The sequence below is a fragment of the Orcinus orca genome, chromosome 5 (genome assembly GCF_937001465.1).
Source record: "Orcinus orca chromosome 5, mOrcOrc1.1, whole genome shotgun sequence".
Classification (NCBI taxonomy): Eukaryota; Metazoa; Chordata; class Mammalia; order Artiodactyla; family Delphinidae; genus Orcinus; species Orcinus orca.
This window is the reverse complement of record NC_064563.1, coordinates 83080684-83099833: the sequence shown is the minus strand read 5'-3', so window position 1 is coordinate 83099833 and position 19150 is coordinate 83080684. Positions and strand designations below refer to the sequence as shown.

The 19150-nt window shown below is 42.1% G+C and overlaps 1 protein-coding gene across 3 annotated transcripts in view; it reads right to left on the bottom strand.

Moving 5' to 3' along the window:
• The window catches only part of GPR156 (G protein-coupled receptor 156), a 93959-nt gene extending 81828 nt beyond the window's left edge, over positions 1–12131 (bottom strand). For 2 of the 3 annotated variants that reach the window (XM_004278535.3, XM_033403311.2), the window contains exon 1: positions 11890–12131. The gene's annotated coding sequence lies outside the window, so the exon portion shown is untranslated. The remainder of the gene's footprint in view (positions 1–11889) is intronic. The other variant, XM_033403312.2, reaches the window with a different exon arrangement.
• Positions 12132–19150: the final 7019 nt, after the last annotated feature.

Genomic DNA, 19150 nt, shown 5'->3' with positions numbered 1-19150 from the left:
CTCCGCGGCATGTGGGATCTTCCCGGACCGGGGCACAAACCCGCGTGCCCTGCATCGGCAGGCGGACTCTCAACCACTGCGCCACAAGGGAAGCCCCTATCTTTCTTTATTTTAGTTGGAAGAAAATGTTTATTTCGTAAAAAGGTATGAAGGTAGAAAGCCAGTAAGAATAGGGAAAGGAGAACTTAACAAGTGGGGGATTTTGAGGCAACTAGGAAGTGATTTGGACAAAACTTTCATTGGCAAGAGAGCTTCATATACCATAACCACTACACTGAAAGGCATCTAATAACCAGCCAATTTTATGTATCAGTAGTACTAAGAATAATTCTCTACACTTCCACCTTTACTAAGGAAAATGTAATCAGTTAAGACCTAGTTGGCTTTAATATTTTCAGTGTGTCTCGAGTTATCAAAGATTAACTGTAAGAGAGTAGGATGAAGTAGAAACCTGCATTTTTGTGTTGAGAAAATATTAACCTTTAATTGTGCAACTTAATTATTGGGTATGCCTTTGCTGTTTGATTTTTCTTTATTCTTCCCTACAACATTAGCATGATGGAAGTATAATTACTTGGTCACCACTTAACATTTCAGTTCTGTTTTTCAACATGTAACCAAGGGTACAATTAATTTAAACACTTTTAACAGTAAACAATTGTGTATATGGTAAAATAAGTTGGCTTTTTTTAAATTTAAAGGGTATAGTATCAACTGAAACTAACTCCACTCAAGAAATAATTGAGTGTCTTCTATTAAGCAGGCACAGTGCTGGTGGTATTACATGAATATTACCTCCTACTAATCATTCTAAGAACTTTAGAAAAGACCAGAGGACTAACTGTAACCCTTCACACCCTGTGGTCTATTTTTCTTGCCGTTACAACAAGTAACATGAAGTATGGCCACTTTGTAGAACCAGAGAGATAAAATCACTGTCATATGGCTAGAAAGTAGCAGATGCTATAACATGAACCCAAGGCCTTGATTCCAAGATCAACTCTTTTATACTGCCATTATGATGCCTTTATACAATTCTTTAGCAGACAGTTTTCTCCACCTGGCAGTCATTTACTTACTTTAATTTTTTATAAGGAAAACACTGTGAAGAAGCAAAGTAAAAAACTGATTTAATCCTTGGCAGTACAGTGGCAATTAAATAGCTGTTAAAAAAAAAGTGTTTTGAGAACACGCCCAGGATTTTTGAGAACATTTCTACTGGACACCTTTGCTCCAAGCTTATCTTCCATTGAGAGAGGGAGGGGACCGTATTTAAAAACAAGAATAGGGTGGTCCAGTGGTTAAGACTCCGTGCTCCCAATTCAGGGGGCCCGGGTTCGATCCCTGGTCCGGGAACTAGATCCTGCATGCTGCAACAAAGGGCAAGGTCATTAAATGAGTGCAGTGCAAGGACACACGGTTTGATAGGGTTTGCCTTCCACAATGTGGGTGAGCCACATCCAATCAGTTGAAGGCCTTCAGAGCAAAAAACAGAGGTTTCCTGGAGGGCTCTGGCCGAGGGGCCGGACGAGGGGGTTGGGGGTTGTGCAAGAAGGCCACCGGGCCACCCACCACGGCCCCCACGCTCCTGTGCCTGCTCCGGCCGGAGCCAAAACTGATCATGTTAATCCAGTCAGTGGCTAATCTGATTGGGGACTGCATTTCAATTGTTTATAAGATCAGGTCTATTTCTGGGCTAACTCCTCAGGCACAGTCCTTCAGGAGTCCCAACCAGAAGCTTAGTGTATTTGTACTAGTCAGGGTCCTCCAGAGAAACAGAAGTAATATTTTATATATAAATTAAAAAGATTTATTACAAGGTTCTGGCTCACACAATTAATTATGAAGGCTGAGAAGTCCCATGATCTGTCATCCACAAGCTGGAGACACAGAAAAGCCAGTGGTGTAGTTCAAAGGCCTGAGAGCCAGAGAGCTGATGGTGTAGGTGCCAGTCTGTGTCCGAAAGCCTGAAAACCAGGAGTGCCAAGGGCAAGAGAAGATCGATGTCCCAGCTCAGTAGTCAGGCAGAGAAATTTCAACCTTCCTCAGCCATTTTGCTCTATGCAGGCCTTCAACAGACTGGGTGATGTCCATCCACACTGAGGAAGGCCAACTGCTCTACTTAGTTCCCTAATTCAAATGCTAATCTCTTCCAGAAGCACCCCACAGATACACCCCAAAATAATGTTTAACCAGATATCTGGTCATCCTGTGGCCGACACAAATAGACACGTAAAATTAACTGTTGCAGTGTTTTTCAGGCCCTTCCACTTTGGTGGGCCTAACACTCCCATTTTAATCTCCCCAGCACAGTAAGACTGTAATAGCTCTGGTTACCTTAGCTTTTCAGCACCTGCTTTCTGTTTGGCTTTCTTACCTCTTGGTCTGTGCTACTTATACATTGGTGAATGACTTATAAGGAAAATGGTTCAAACTTATCGGGCTGATTCCTCTGTGCCTCTTTTCTTTCCATGAGCATGGCCTCTTACGTCCCGGCTCACTTAGTATCCTTGAATTCCCCCTTTTTTCCTTCCCCAGCCCTATCAGGCTGCAGAATGTTCTGCTCAGCTTCTCTGAGTCTTAGCAGCTGCTTTTTGCTTGGGTTCTTAGCTTCTCCACACATGCTACTTACTAAATGGTAAATGTCTCAAGGAAAAATGCAACCTAGAATCTAGGGCACTCAATGAATTTCTCTTCTTTCTAAGGTCTTAGCTCTCAAGCACTGGCTGCCGTGGTAGGTCTTTTACGCCTTCACATAGATTTTTGAAATCCAGCTTTTCTAGATGTCCCCTCTGGGAGCAATCGTCTACTACCAGGTAGACCATTATGGCCAGAAGCAGATGCTTAATGTCTTATAATATGTTTAACCCTAAATTTTTTTTACTGTCAAGACCAAACTGTTTAAAGATAATCTTTACAGATGCAAATCACAGTGCAAACAGTATAAGACATAACTATCTTTACTATTACCTGTGAGACCAATTAAGATACATTATAGAATCCCTAAGTTATAAGAGACAAACCTATAATAGGGATTGGTTTAACTTCATTATTACTCCATCAGTGCATACTTGAAAATAAAAGTTGATGTTAAAAGTATTAACACAAAGGGTGATGCTTATGCTTCTGGTTTATATATGTCCAACCTAAAGTTAAAATTTCTCCTTAGAAATTAATCACAATAACTTCTATTCTGGTTTTCATTTCTTTCTTTAGTTTGCAATCTAGGACATAAAAATCCATTTCAAAGCTACTGAGCAAAAATTGCAGCATGTGTTATAGAAGCCAACAGCAAAATGTCTGCCATAGGACTTCATGATTTTGTTCCCTCCACTCAGCTTATGTTTGCATTCTGAACACAGAATCACAACTGGGTTTGTAATACAGATTAGAGATCACAGATTTCCACAGCATGTCCACGAACTCACAGGCCTACACAGCAGCCTTCAGCTGAGGATTTAAAAATCTCATATTTCTTGCTACTTTGTCAGTTCACCATTTATATTTCACTTGTTCATACTCACCAGCTTCCCTTAATGCTTCTCTGATATTTCTCCAGCCCTGGTATGGTGAGGAATCCCACTCCTCTCCAGTCTTATGGGCTAGACTGAATTTTTACATGCAAACAAGAGCAAAAATAAAAATGAAAGCCAAGTAGTCCTGGGAAGCTCACTACTAATACCAGGTTGAGTAAAATCATTTGTTTAAAAATGTTCGCATCTGTTGCTTGGCACTGATCCTTAAGCTCCGAGACCCCTACCTTCTCAACTAATTATCCTCATGTCAAGTAATCAATTGTAGTTGATTGACTATATACTCATAAAAATCCCCAGATCCCAAATCCCTCAAAATAGAGGGAGAAGACCAGGATGGAATCAAAGAACTTTTCTCAATCCAACTATTAAGGGAAGGACATAACAAAAACATTAGCAGATACCGCGTTGTGAGAAAGCATTGTAACAGCTTATTCTCTCTGAAAGTGGCCCCCTCCCCACTGATCATGCTGCTCCTGCCACAGATGAAGACCATGTATAATTCCTCAGCATGGAATAAATGAGCAAGGGGAATTGTAAACAGTCTGGCCAACCAGAAGCAATAGAGACACAATGCAACCAAGACACTGCAGACCCTGAGCCCCACTGAGCTGATATAATCCACACTTGGCAAGGATGAGGTCTCACTGCAGGGCTCTCCTGGAGAAAGGCGGTGGGAGAGGGGAGAGCAAGACAAAAGGAGGGAGGGCAACAACTGCTGTAGGGGAAACCCACAGTGAGCAGTAAAATTGTGTGTGTTCCCTTTGACCCAGAAATGCCAATTTGGGGGATTTTCCTGTGGAAATAAAAACCAAAATGTAAGGATATATGTAGAATGTTTACTGTGGCATAGTTTGTTGTGTAAAAAAACAAAACAAAAAAACACTGGAGGAAAATACCTATCAATACAAAAATAATGGGAAAAATTACAGAAGTTTTCTGCAAAGGAATATTATAAATAAATAAAGGAATATAATAAAATGAAACAGAATAACTTGTATTATATGATCCCATTTACATATGAAATAGAATATAACTCTACCTATGTTTGTCTGAAAGTAGAAAAGGGGTGAAGAAGTAGTTTTGTCAGGAAGATGGAAAGTAGGTGGAGATTAGTAACATTTTCTTTCTATACTGCTATTTACTAGACTTGTTATAATGAGTGTGTATTACTTTTATAATTTAAAAAAGTAATAAATTAAAAATATAAAAAGGATTTATTGAGACTGTAATATTACAAGTAATGCCAGACCCCAGAGTTCAGTGGGGTATATAGTTCTCTGGCATTTGCTTTAAATTGATCCTGGTGGGTAAAGGTAGACAGCAACTTCTGCTCCCAGACAGAGGCCTCACCACGTGTCCCTCAGTAGAAGCCAATTAAAGCACAGACTTGACAGTGCCTCTAGAAAAGGCCAGTGGTTGTGCAATGAAAACTACATCTACCTCTCCAAAGGCTCAGCTGCAGACCTTCCCAAGGTCTGACCTTCCCAATGGCCTGAGCCATTGAGCAGCAGGCAGAGGCGTGGATGAGAAAAGAACAGGGTTTTGTCTGGGAAAATCCCACTACTCCAACTACAGACAGCTTTTGTTGGTCCCTGTTCCATATTCCAGAGATGAGATGCACAAGGCTGGCCCGGCCATTGCAGGAATAAATATTAAACTCTGTGGAAAAGATGCTGCCGCCCAGGTTGAAGTGTTCTATGTTAGCACCTTGGTCGACATCTGTAAGCCAGTTGTGGGACTTCCAATTGTCACCCACAGGACTGCATTAAGGCCTTGGAGGTATGACACTTGGCTTAGTATTTGCCATTTGGTTTCATGCTAATAGAAGCTTCCAGATCCTTGGGGCAGGGGGCAGGAGATATGATATTCAATAATGAACAAAAAAATATGCAGAAGTTAGCAGCCTGAAAAGAATTAACTTTTTTGTTCATTCATCTTCCAACATTTTTTTTTCTATTCTTGTACAATCCTACTGTCCTCCATCTGTGCCTCTTCTTCTTTCTCCCTACTTAGACCCTTAAAAGATTTTTTTACTTAATGTTTTGCTGATTATCATAGAAATCCATACTTATAACAGCAATCATGGAAAATAGGGATAAGTTTAAAAAAAAGAAAAGGAATCATTTATAATCCCACTGCTGGTAATATTTTAGAATAGTTCCTTCTTATCTTTATACTTACTTTATAAAGTCAGTCTGCATTTGTGCATCTTTGCAAGTACAGCTGAAACGTCTCACATACATAACTAATATTATGAATGAATATGAGAGAATGTGATGGAAGCACGAAGGGGGTTTGGACAGTGTATTACTGCTGGGATCTGCATGGTTGTGGTGTGGCTATGTGTTCTGGTGTGTCAAGCCTGTATTAATATTCCTTAAACTGACTGAAAGCAGCCTCATGTCTCCGCCCTTCTTTTCTCCTCACAGCTGCCTTGGAAGGCAGCAATATTTGCACATAAAGATTCCCATGGGTGGTTATTTGATGTTCTTTCATCCCAGTCTTTCATTTGCAGATAACTGGCTGCCTAGGACCCCAGCAAGTCACTACTCTCTTCCCTTTCCTGTCTCCTGCCATCATCTTTCCTGCTTCCTCTTCACTCCAATCTCCTGGGTTTATCTAAACAGCATCCAAAAGCAGGCAACCATCACCAGCCAGGGCACAACACAGAATCACTGAAATGTCCATTTGGAAAAGGCACTCAATTAAGGATGTACATTGTTCACCTGTTCAGAGGAAATACTACAGCTAATGTGGCCCTTGGAAGATTCCACTTCATGCAAAAAATCAGGAATGTCTTAAATAAGAACCAAGAAGGACGTTGTTGGTCCGGAGTCTTGCCATTTCCCTAGTTAAGACTTTCGCTTCTGCCTCCTCTCCCAAGGTCTCCCCAGTTACCCTTGGAAAATCAGGATGGTGAGCTGACAGTGCTGATTGATAGTCTGATATTGCAGCATAGGCAGACGGCAGTGGGAAGGCCCAGAGAATTCTTTCTTGGGTGTTCCCAATGGCACTCTAGAACAGGTACCCACAGCAGCAAGAGAGCAGTTCCAAATAGCAAGGCCCTGGGCAGAATTATGAAGTTTCTCTAAGAGGTCCTCCCATGCCTTATTCTGTCCTCACACCAAGAAATCGCTTCTCCTCATCCAGAGCTCTCCAGCTAATCTACACATATGCAAAGTTCCTCACCACAACACTGAAGACTGACTATCCCCAGACCATCACGTCTACAATTCTCTCTTCCTTATCACAAACACCATAAAGTGGAGATGACCTAGAGGTTTCACACCCCTCCTGACCTCCTTATTTTTATTATGGATTAAAAATAAACATCCTGAGGCACTTTTGAATAGGAATCTGTGATCTGACGGGAGAACACATGTGGAAGGTGGCCGAGCAGTCCTGTCTATGGTTTGTCAATCTGCATGGCCTCAACCCTCTACTGCCAGTTGCCTCTCTAGTCACAGCCCAGGAACCGGGTTGAAGCAGGCCTTAATCTTGCAGAGATGGTCTGCCGGCCTCATCGCTTGGTCCTCTGTTGCTTGGCAACCCAGCCTGAAGTATACTGACCCAGATATAGGTTCAGGTGATAAAGGGGTACTTAGACCCTCTCAATTCCCTCCCATTGAGGCAAAGTGGCCATGAAAGAGATCAGAGGATGCAGCATACAGCCCATGAATTCAGTGTGACTTGGAGCGTTCTCAGTATTTGTGTGATGGGTGAGATCTGTCTCTGGTTAATCCCAGGAGTATACTGAATGAATCTGACCTCCTCTTGTTTACATCCCTTAGAGTAGATTGTACAAAGTCTCTAGACTGGATTGCACACAGGAGAATATTCTGGAAGTGACTTGGACATAAACAGACCTCAAGGCCTTGCTTGGGCTGGAGGCACTGCCCAAGAATTGCTCAAAATCCGACCCAATCAAAAGTTACATGGCTCCCTACAATGAACAGACTAAAGTCCAGGCCCCTGTGTCCTTTACCATTGGCCTTTAGCTCTCCTGCTCTACCTCTTACTGCAACCTGCCCTACCCCTCCCTGACCCCCGTCTTCACCTCACTCAAAGCCACACCAGCACTTTGGCCCTGACTCAAATGTCTGCTTAAGTTACTCTGTCTGTCTGGAAATGCCCTTCCACACCACAGCTGCCAGTCAGAGAGCCACACCTCCTTCAAAACTTGACTCAAAAGGCACTTCTTCCTTGGATGAAAATAACAACTCCTCCTGAAATAGCTAGTTTTCTCCCCCGGCCCCCCCACCCCTGGAAACGCTGGCTAGCCTCCACTCCTTCTCCCATATTTTCATAGCAGGTGTGATAATTATAGCACTCAGCACAGCTGCCTTATACAGGCCTTGTCTACATTGCTGTCAAAGGAACTGTGTCCTTTAAAGGCTGATTTCTTTATTCTTCTATTTGGAACGAATGCATTCCATCTTAATTAATCCCTCCTCACGCTGACAAGCTCTTTTCCACCATTCCCTCTGGACTCACACCCTCAGGGGCACTCCATTAACAGGCCCTGCTTTTCCCAAGTCATTGTTGTCAGTCTTTCTCCCGATCCAGATATTATTAATGCTCATTATTCTGAAGCCTCATTTGTCCACATCCCTAGAAAGCAAGGTGGGTTCAGTATTACCAATGTTCTCTGGCCGTATCATCTACCTCTGTCTGAGCAGCTCATAATTATGACAAGTGTCTCCAAAAAAACACCTTGAGAAGTCTAGATGGAAACCAATGCCCCATGGAAACACATAAATATTTTATCAGGCTCTGAACAAGACTCTTACTCATAAATATTTAAACCCCTCGAGAACAGAATGCTCGATGGCTAATTAGAGTCAACTTGTACTGGGATGGGGAGCTGAGAGGAGGAGGTGAATACAACAGCAATGGCGGCAGGCATTCTACAGTCTCTTTTAAGGATCTAGAAACACTAAAAGTGCACCGGAGGGCTCCCCAGTTTGCCTGCGCACTCCTTTTCCAAGTGCTTTCCCTCTGCAGTGGAAGTCAGCACCCAGTGGGGCTGTCTAGGAAGGGCACTGTTGGGCTGCAGGCAGGCTGCCACTTTGGTCATAGCCACCATAACCTTGCCATACTTCTCTCAGCACTGGTGGCACAAAGATTTTCAAAGAAGTACATAGAAGCCAAAATGAGGCAGACTCTATAAGAATATTCATGGCAGCTTTATTCAAAATAGCTCCAAACTGGAAACAACCCAAGTGTCCATCAATAAGAGAATGGATAAACAGAAGGTAGATATTCATATTGTGGAATACTATCTTGAAATAAAAATAAACAACTTTTATACTCAACCACATGGCTGAATCTCACAGACATTGTGCCAAGCAAAAAGAAGCCAGACACAAAAGTACATACTGTGTGAATACGTTTATATGTTCAGGAACCAGCAAGACTAATCTATGATAAAAGAAATCACAACAAAAGTTGCTTCTGGGGATTGGGAGTAACTAGAAAGGGGCAAGGGGTAAATTTCTAGGATTGAAATTTTTTATATCTTGTTTGGGATAAGGGTTTGTCAAGACTAGCCCAGCTCCTAACACAGGATTCAGCTTCAAAGCACTGTGGAGATAAGAGTGGCCACTGATCTCTAGGATCACCATCTACCTATAAAATATTGATTAACCTGAATTACTTACAAGGACTTCTAATAATTTACCAAGGGTTCTGTAACCCTTATGGGAGGCAATGTCTTGTCTGTGTCATTTAATTATCTAATTAATTCAACAATTATTTATTAATTGCCTACAATATGCCAAACAGGAACATCGCCATGAATAAAACAAAAAATTTCTTGTCCTTACTGAAGCTTACATTTGAGTGGGGGATATATGGATGATTAATAAAGAAACAGATATACTATTTAATGCTGGGTAAGGGTAAGTACAGTGAAAAAAGCTAAAGCAGGGTCAGAGGACAGGGAGTGACAAAGTGCGGTTTGGGATCAGGTGGTCAAGGAAGACCTGATGGAGGAGGTCCCATTTGAAAAGAGCCCTAAATGAACTAAGGAAAGGAGCACTGCCAGTATTTGAGGGAAGAGTGTTCAGGCAAAGAAAAGCAAGGAAGACAGTAAAGTGAGGGGAGAGTGACAGAATAGAAGGGCAAAGAGGCCAGATCACATAGGGCTTTGCTAAGTCCTGGTAGAGAGTCGGATTTTCTTCCAAGTGTGAGGGATTTTATTCCATTGGAGGGTGTTAAGCAGGGGAGTGAGATCATCCAACTGATGTTTTAAGAATGGGAAAAAGGAAGCAATGAAGAGATGTGCCTAGGATTCTTAGGGAAGAGTCAGAAGAATAAGATCCTCCCCCCACCCCGAAATGTCAATATCTTTCACTCATCTATTTCTTAACCACCTTCTGATTCGAGTTCTGTACGTCTGAAATTTTTCACAATAAAATGCTGGAGAAAAAAAAAAGAGAGGTAGGAACTTGGATCCTTTATCAGGCAAAACTCATCAGTAACTAAAGGTAAATGTTATGGTTCTCAATGCCCTTCTGCAAAATAAAGGCTCTGATTTTTAACTAAATGTGGAACATTCTTTTCAACTTTCAAATCCACCTTCTGAGCCCAAGTCAGTCCACGTTCCATTGTCTCTGTGGAAAGGCAGAGCCTCAGTGCTTCTTCTCTCTCCCCCTGCCCTCACTTACTCTCTGAAAACCTACAAGGGAGTTGAAAGAAATACAAATTTGGGAAAAGGAGGGACTTTTCAGAGAAGTTCTATACTCCCCCAACTCCATCTGGAAATGCCCTTATGGTCAAACAACAAAAAGGAAATAGTAAAACCCTCAGCAGGAAACAAACTGTCAAGCACCTACTGTCCTCCCCAGAGAATCTCTTTCCCTCCATCATTACCCTCCCACTCTTTTGAGAGCCTTCTAAGCTGGAAGTCTAGGCTGGAAGTTGCTTCACCCCACCCACCCCGAGTCTCCCCTAGGCCACAACTCTGCTTTCACTAGACTTGTAAGTTCTCTATCCCCAGGCCACCATAACTCTGCCTCTGCCAAGCTCATTGCTAGCCTTTACTGGGGAACAGGGAAAAGCTAAAAGCTGGAGGGGGAAGAGAAAGGGGAATACAGGGAGCACTCCAGAGACAGTGGTGGCCCTGAAGTGGAATTAGGTTGGCAAAATGGGGACCAGTGAGGCACCAGTCCCCTCCCAAGAGATCCCTAACTCAAGCAAAGCCTGCCAAGGCATTTTCTTCTGCAGACTCAAACTGCCTTACACTATGTACAACCACTTCCTCAGCCATTTATCTCCATTTATTTAGCCATTTACACATTTGCTACAACTGCAGCAGGGGAAGAAGCTACTGTTTTGCAAGCCTGGCTGCTACCCAGCCTGCAGGGAGGCCTTCTATGCTGCATTTAGCCATTGGTGGAGAAAAATTAGTTTTCCTTTGCAGGCCTTGCTGCCTCATACAATTATATCAACAAATTTCCCAGCTTTTAATCCCCACCTGAAAATCTTTCACTTAGGGGTGCAATAATTTAATGTTGCCCTCCATATCCTGGTTAAAGGACTACACCACCAAAAACATTTCATTATAGGCTAGGACATAATTTGCCTATTATTCATGCACGCATGTACCTAGGAAACCAACAAAGGGAAGAGTAAGAGAGCAAGTAATGACGTCTCTCCCCCACAGATTCCTATTCGAAAATGTTAACAACAAATCTCAATTTTAAAGAAAAACCTCACGGTTCATATTCCGCAGCGTAGCACGTATAACTAGACATACACCATCCAAGTTCTAACAAGTGGCCTCTAGTTTCGGAGAGAGCTACAAGGATGCGGCAGCTCCCGGGCGACTCTCCTCTGCCCAGAACAAGGCAGTTCGACAGACCGCAGTACAATAAAACTTTCTCTGTTCAGGACCTCACAGTGCCCGCGAGAGTCCACCCTATCCACCACCCGGCACCCTGGGGTGCACGTGCCCCCGCCCTCCGCCACCAGGCAGGTTTGGGGACAAGCTCGGTGAGGAGGCTCTGGGAGGTCTACACGCTGTTCCCGGATCCCTCCGATTCAGCAGACTGTCGTTCGTTTAACAAAACAAACAGCCGCAGCCCCTCTTCCCGACAAATACCAGTAACCCTTCTCAGGAAGCTGCCACGGGCATCCCTGGTCAGGGACCACGGCTCGCCTCCAATTTCTAAGATAGTTTCTTTACCGTTTCCAAAGAAGCTGCCCAGATTCTGGAGAGGAGCGAACGCCCTTCCCCCCTTTCCACATTTTACTTTAGAATTTAAGTGTTTAATGCTTTGTGGATATATCGTGTCCACAGAGAGGTCCTGCAAACTCCCGAATTTGGGATCCTCCAGGGCGCGCTGCTCACCTCACCAGGTCCCGGACCGCCGAGGAGCGCCTAGCCCACGGCCGGCGGCGGGACGCCCGCGGCGCCCGGGTCTCTCGCGGGTTCGCGGGGCCGGAAGGGACGGGGAGGGGCGGGGGCAGCACCGCAGGGCGCCGCGCCCATCTCCGAGCCAGGAGCCAGGAGGCGGGCGCGGAGGCGGCGGGACGGCGGGACAGCGGCGCAGCGGCGCGGGGCCCTGATATCTGCACTGGGCGCGCGGTGCCTTCGGGGCCGCCCCTGGCTGGCTAGGGCGGGGCCGGGCCTCCTGCCCCTCCCCTGGCACCGCCCCGCGCGCCGCGCCGGACCCGGCAGTCTGGCCGGGAGGGCGGGTCGGCCCCTTAGGGCCCCGTACGCCACGGGGCCACGCGGACCCGTGCGCCGCGCCGGGCTGCGCGTGAGCGGGGCTTCCCCTGGGGACTCCGCGGCGGAGCGGGGAGGAGGGCGCTTAGGCTCTATTTCCCAGGAGCAGGAATTATGTCCGAGATTTTATCCAGGACTCTTCCCAGATCTCTCATTCGATACAGCCAGCCCCTTTCATTTGGAACATGCGGACAGTGAGCGGAACCAATTTGATCCTCCTCCTTGGGGGCTGCTTTAGTTAAGAAGGCACGTAGGTTTATCTTCTCCTTAGGACAGCTGGCTTACGAGACCAGAACCAGGGCTTCACTTCTGTGGTTCAGATTGAGGATTTGTCCTTCCCATCTCTGTGGGGCTTTTATTTTTCCTCAGAATTTCTCCTTGCTTTTAGCCCATTATTCTCACCATATTCTGCAAGATATTGGAATTTTTCTTCCAACGTGGTCCCCACCTTCAGTCCCAGTGTTCTTTTTCTCAAATTGAAGTATCCCCAAGCCCTCAGTTGGCCAGGCGCAGAAGGTTTTCCATCTTGCACCAAGGCCTGCCCTATTTACCTCAGAAATGTTTCTGGAACCTTTCCCCTCCTCTGCATTCCCATATTGCTGCTCCCGTTAGACTTTGATTACCTTGGCCCGAATCATTTTAAGTTTCCTTGCCTCCTATCTCTCCCCACTCCCAAAACAGAACTAAGAATGTTGCTCTCCTGACAAAATAAGCAAAACATACCTCCCCTCCTCTGCCACAGACCTGCAGTAAACCCCCTCTGCAATTGGAATACAGTCCAAACTACTTTCCCAATTGGAAACCAGCTTACCTTTCCAACCTTCGGTCCACTCAACACCTGTGTTCCAGTTATACTGAGTTGCACCAATTGCCATTCTTTGAATATACCCTGGTTGTTTAATGCCCCTGTGTGTTTTGGTCACTCTGTTCCCTTATCCTGGATTTCTCTTTATCCCCTTCTTTACCTGCTGAATTGCTCCCAAGCCTTCAAGACCCAGCTGCCTTCTCCTTTAACGAAGTTCTTCCAGATCTTCCCAGTCAGATCTGAGATCAAATAATTCCCTTTCCCAGCACTCTGTGCTTCTGTTACAGCACTCACTAAGTTGGTCTGTATGCTACAGCTGGCCGTGTTTTCTTGTCTCCCCACTGTCAGAGCTTGCAAGGCAGGAGGTGTTTCTGACTCAACTTCATCCCCCATGGCGATTGGCCACACACGTTTTAAAATAAATAACCATTCTTTGGTTGTATATAAACTGTGCTTATTGTAAAAATTCAAATACTTAAATGTATAAGGAAGGAAATTAACCCGCAACACACTGAAATAACCACTGTTAATGTTTTGATGATCGTATTTTCATGAATATCTTTATGCATATGTCCCTCCACCATATATGCACAAACGGAATGATTTCATGTATGCTATGTTTAGGACACCCTCTGTTTTAGTTTTCTCCCCTCACTACTCTCCCTCATTCTCAACTATTTAAAAAGTTAAGCATGCTAATATAACCATATATATTGATATCTATCTATATATTTTACAAAGTGAGTAATTATAGTGTAAACATTTCTCTGCTTCTTGCTTTTCTCATTAAACAATGTTATATAAATCCTTCCAGTTCAACTGGTATAGCTCTGATTCGTTCTTTTATCTTAGAGACTGCATAATGTTCCACAGTATGGATGTACCAAAATTTATTCAAGTTTCCCTATTCATGACATTCAAATTCTTTTAAAAAAAATTGTCACTGCCACCAACATTTCAATAAACATCCTTATGTGTATATCCAAATGCCCTGGTACTTTAATTTCTGAGGGACTGATTCCCAGGTATGAGATTGGTCTATTTAAAATGTTAATAGATTGCCTTCTTAAAGACTGTAACAATGTACTTTGCATAATTTAGCCATTCTGGTAAGTGAATAGTGATAATTTGTTGTTCCTTTATTTCACTGACTACTAGTGAAGCTGTTCATGTTTTCTCTTTCTTTCCCCTTTTGGATTTTCTGTTCTGTAAATTGCTTAATCATATACTTAGTTCATTTTTCTTTTTGAGTTACTGGTCTTTTCAAAGTGTAAGAATTTCTTGTATATTATAGATAGTAATCCTATATATGTTGTATGTTTTGCAAGTATTGTACTTTCCCCAATCTCTCATTTATCTTTTAACTTTGTTTGGAATTTAAAAACCAACTACAACTAATTCCAGTTGGTGTCAAGTTAATATCACATGTCTTATAACAAGTCAACATAGCACTTAGGAAACTAAAATAGATTTTGCTGTTTCAAACTTCCTTGGGAAACCAATCTTCTATTTCAGTATTTAAAAAATTTGACATACCATCCTACTCTGTAATCCCATACTCAGTCACTATTAATCACATTGCCCCATTCACAAATATAATTCTGTTTATAGTATAATATAAATTTGCTATATATTATTATCTGGCAGAGTCACATTAAATAGACCATTTTGATTCACTAAAATTATGGTTAACAAAATGTTAACTCATTTAGTGGTCATCACTTATTTATTTTTGCCCAAACCTACTTATTTGGGAAAATGCCTCCCATGTAATTCTAGAGGTCTGCCAATCTTGCAACCCCACTCTTTTGAACATAATAGTGGGCATGACCCACACTAGAACAGATAGACTCTATGTCCCAGGAATTTGAATCTTGAATTTTATTTTTTATTTTATTTATTTATTTTTTGAATCTTGAATTTTAGATTGACACTCTCTTAAAATAACTGTCCTTAATCCCAGCCACTAAAATCCTCAGATCTGCCTTGCTTCTTTCGATTATATGTATTCAGTAATTTTCTTAGTGCGTGCCCTGGCATTGTAGTTAACATCTGTGCTTAAAATAATCTAATTTGGAGTAAGACCAACTTAATTTCAATAGCATACAAAGTTTTGCTCCAGTATAGCTCCATACCTACTTTTGTGATATTATTTTCACACAAGTATTTGTATCCTTTTTGTACTATAAGCTCATCAACACAGTTTTAAAATTAATTACTTTTTTCATGCAGTTTATTTAAAAATCAAATAGGAAAAGAGAGTTACAAACAAAAATATATTCATACCGTCTTTTGTATTTGTGTAGTATGTTTTCCAGTGCTCTTTATTTCTCCGTGTGGATTTGAGCTACTGTCTAGTGTCCTTTTATTATAGCTTGAAGGACTTCTTTTAGCATTTGTTGAGGTCAGGTCTGCTAACCACAAACTCTTTCAGTTTTTGTTTTCTTGGAATGATTGAATTTCTCCTTCACTTTTAAGGACAGTTTTGCTGGATATAGAATTTTTGGTTGACAGTTTTTTCCTTTTATTACTTTGAATATGTTATCCCACTTCCTTCTGGTCTCCATAGTTTCTGATGAAAAGTCAGCTGTTAATTTTTATTGAGGATCCCTTGGATGTGAAGAGCCCTTTTTCTCTTTCTGCTTTAAAGATTCTATCTTTGGTTTTCTAAAGTTTGACTATGATGTGTCCAGGTATGGATCTTTGTGTTTATCCTACTTACAGTGTGTTGATCCTCTTGGATGTGTAGGTTAATTCTTTTCATCAAATTTGGGAAGTTTTAAGCCATCATTTCTTCAAATATTGTTCTTGCCCTTTTTCTCCCTCTCCTCTCCTTCTGGGACTCCCATTATGCTTATGTTGGTACGCTTGATGGTGTTGCACAAGTCTTTGAGGCTTTCTTCATTTTTCTCTTTTCTTCTTTCTGTTCTTCAGATTGCATTATCTCAAGTGACTTATCTTCAAGTGTGCTGACTCTTTCTTCTACCTATTAAATCTGCTGTTAAGCCCCTCTAATTTGTTATTTCATTTGTAATTTTCAACTTCAGAATTTCAACTTGGTTCTTTTATTTTAATAACTTCTGTCTCCTTATTGATATTCTAGGTTTTGTGAGACATCATCCTCATTCTTTTTTTTAAATCTTTATGTGTGATTTCTTTTCATTCTTTGAACATATTTATAATAGCTGACTTGAAAACTTTGTCTAGTAAATCCAAAATGGATTAAAGTTAGCACTGGAACTCTGACCAAGTTAAGCCCCTAAAGGTCGTTCATGCTAATCCTTCTTAAGAAAAAGATACCCTCCATACTTCACCCTCTAGGCTCCTCATCTTGACTCCCTTTTAATTTTGTTCCACAAGGAATTTAAAATAAGGTCCCAGAATTTTTACCTTGAAATTGGCTTGAAAGCCACCAGAATTTCCAGACTTCCCACACTTTAACCAACTAGTAGCATCAGGAATTAAGACTCAGAAAAAAAAAAAAAAAAGAATTAAGACTCAGCATCCAGCTCAGTTCCCTAAGATGCTCCCTGCCTGACCTCAAATTGACCTCCAAGGGTTGGCTCCAATTTGCTCTACCATGTAGAGGGCTGTGGCTGGTTTGTGAATGGTACATTCTAAAAATGGACTATTATCAGAATAGCATGCATACTTTTTTTTTTTTGCAGTACACAGGCCTCTCTCTCTTGTGGCCTCTCCCATTGCAGAGCACAGGCTCCGGATGTGCAGGCTCAGCGGCCATGGCTCATGGGCCCAGCCGCTCTGCGGCATGTGGGATCTTCCCGGACTGGGGCACGAACCCATGTCCTCTGCATCGGCAGACGGACTCTCAACCACTGTGCCACCAGGGAAGCCCCATGCATACTTTTGTTATTATTTTTTCAACAACTACCTATCAAGTGTAGGAGATAACAGCCTCTCCCTTTCCATAACTTCTTGCCTTGGTCCAAAACATAGTTCTGCTTTCTCAGAAGTGTTAAGGAGAAAGTGTCAATCCTTTGTTCTTTCACCTCCCACTTGTTTCTTACGGGAAATACAATGATTTGTGTGATTGTTATTTTAGAAAAAGGATCTTTGCATTTACATAGCCAAGTCCTTCTTTGACTTTCTGTGGAATGATCCTGCTCTCAGGAGGTATACGTTCTTCTTCATATGGTAGACTAACTAGAACAGACCCTGCTTCTTTAGATGGCCTGTGTTTGTACAAGTTCTGCCTGTGCTTGGGTGGTTCAGTTCAGTTTGGGAGGAAGGAGTGTGAAACACATTTTGATTTCTAATCCAGGCTGTGTTCTCCAATCTAACATTACCATAAAAAGCTGAAATTTGGGGAATTTCCTGGCGGTCCAGTGGTTAGGGCTCCACACGTTCACTGCTGAGGGCCTGGGTTCGATCTCTGGTTGGGAAACTAAGATCCCACAAGCTGCACAGCACAGCCAAAAAAAAAAAAAAAAAAAGCTGATATTTGAATTATAGTCTGGTTCCTGGATTTATATTTCTATTTTCTCAGAACTCAGAGGCAAAAGGGATATGATTCTCCTTCTAGCACTCCAATTATTGGTGTTCATTTTGTACAATATATTGCTAGGAGCTATGAGGAATTCAAAGGATTATGTACATGGTCCCTGCCCTTTAAGAAATTTGTAGTTTTGTAGTACTGTAGATCTAAGACACAAACAAATAATAACAATTCAAATGAGAATATCATCATAAAATATTTTGGAATCATTTTCTGGTTTAAGGTTTTGTGATAGGTACTAAGGATACAGATATGTTATGGTTTCTGCTTTCAAAGACCACACAGAGCAATCTTCACAGAGAAAAGGGAATTTGACCTCATTTAAGAAGGATAAGATTTCAAAGGGCAGAGATGGGAGAAGATATGCCAGGTAGAGGAAATAACATGAGCACGAACTCAGAGGCAGGAATCAAGGCAAGCAGTCCATTTTTGTTAAAACTGGAGGGATCTTTGAGCAAAGCAATGGAAGATAACTAGACAGGTAATTGGAACTAGATTGTGTGGTTTCTTGATTTCTGGCCTAATCAGAGGCATTAGAGCCTAACGGTTAAGTGTCAGTGCCTCCAGGTAGAAAGAAAGGCTCCCAATAGAGGCTCTAAATGTCTTAAGAGGAGGGAGATGTCCCCCAAATAAATACTTTCCTCTACAATTTACTTGGTGCACAGTTATAGAATATCAAAACTGGCAATGACTTTAGAAATATGCTAGTTCAACATTCTCATTTTTAAAACGAATAAAGAAGCTCAGAGAGATGAAGTAAATATTCATACCTAAAAACCTTAAAGATGATGCTTATGTCAGAAATCTATCCCAAGAAATAAAAGCAGCAACAGCATCATTATTGAAAAAGAAGGGCAGATGCTCTCCAGAATTCCAATAACACAACGGGTAAGAACTGTTTCAGGAACACAACTTGAATAATTTCCTATAAAGCAAGTGGGAAGATTTCTGGTCCTTATATTTGTGGATACTGGTCTTGTGTGAACCAGAGGGACTGAGTCACAGTAATTAGTAGATTATTTTTAGTTTTTTTTTTTTTTTCATGTTATAGTCATGCCCCTAAATGACTCTTAGGTTAACTTTTCAATCTCCAATAAGCCTTTAAAAGGTAATAGACATCTTTTGTTGGTGCTTGCTGGGATGATGGGTGGCCACTGGAAAGGGTTGCCATTATGAGTCTTAGCAGGGAACCTGTCTCCTAGGCCTTACTTGTCAAACAGTCAGTTCTGTGGAACAGGCAGGAACAAGATACAGAGAGGAACACCTGTGGGAAACAGAAGTAAACACTATATTAAGAATAATTAAATTAATAAAATGGACATTCTGCAAACTACTTTTGTCCCCAAATGTTTAATGCACTGTGGCCCCACATAGCCAGAGGGAGAGTTTTAATGAGCATAAGACTCCTTGAAACTAGATGTCCAGAATCCAACACAGTTGACGCAAGCTGCCAGTCCTTTGAGGTTGAGAAGCTTTCTGGTTGTCCAGTACTTCTTGGGGATAGAAGTTGAGAAGGGCTCATCCTTAGTGCTCTTAGGCAAATGTCTTTTTTGCTTTTTTAA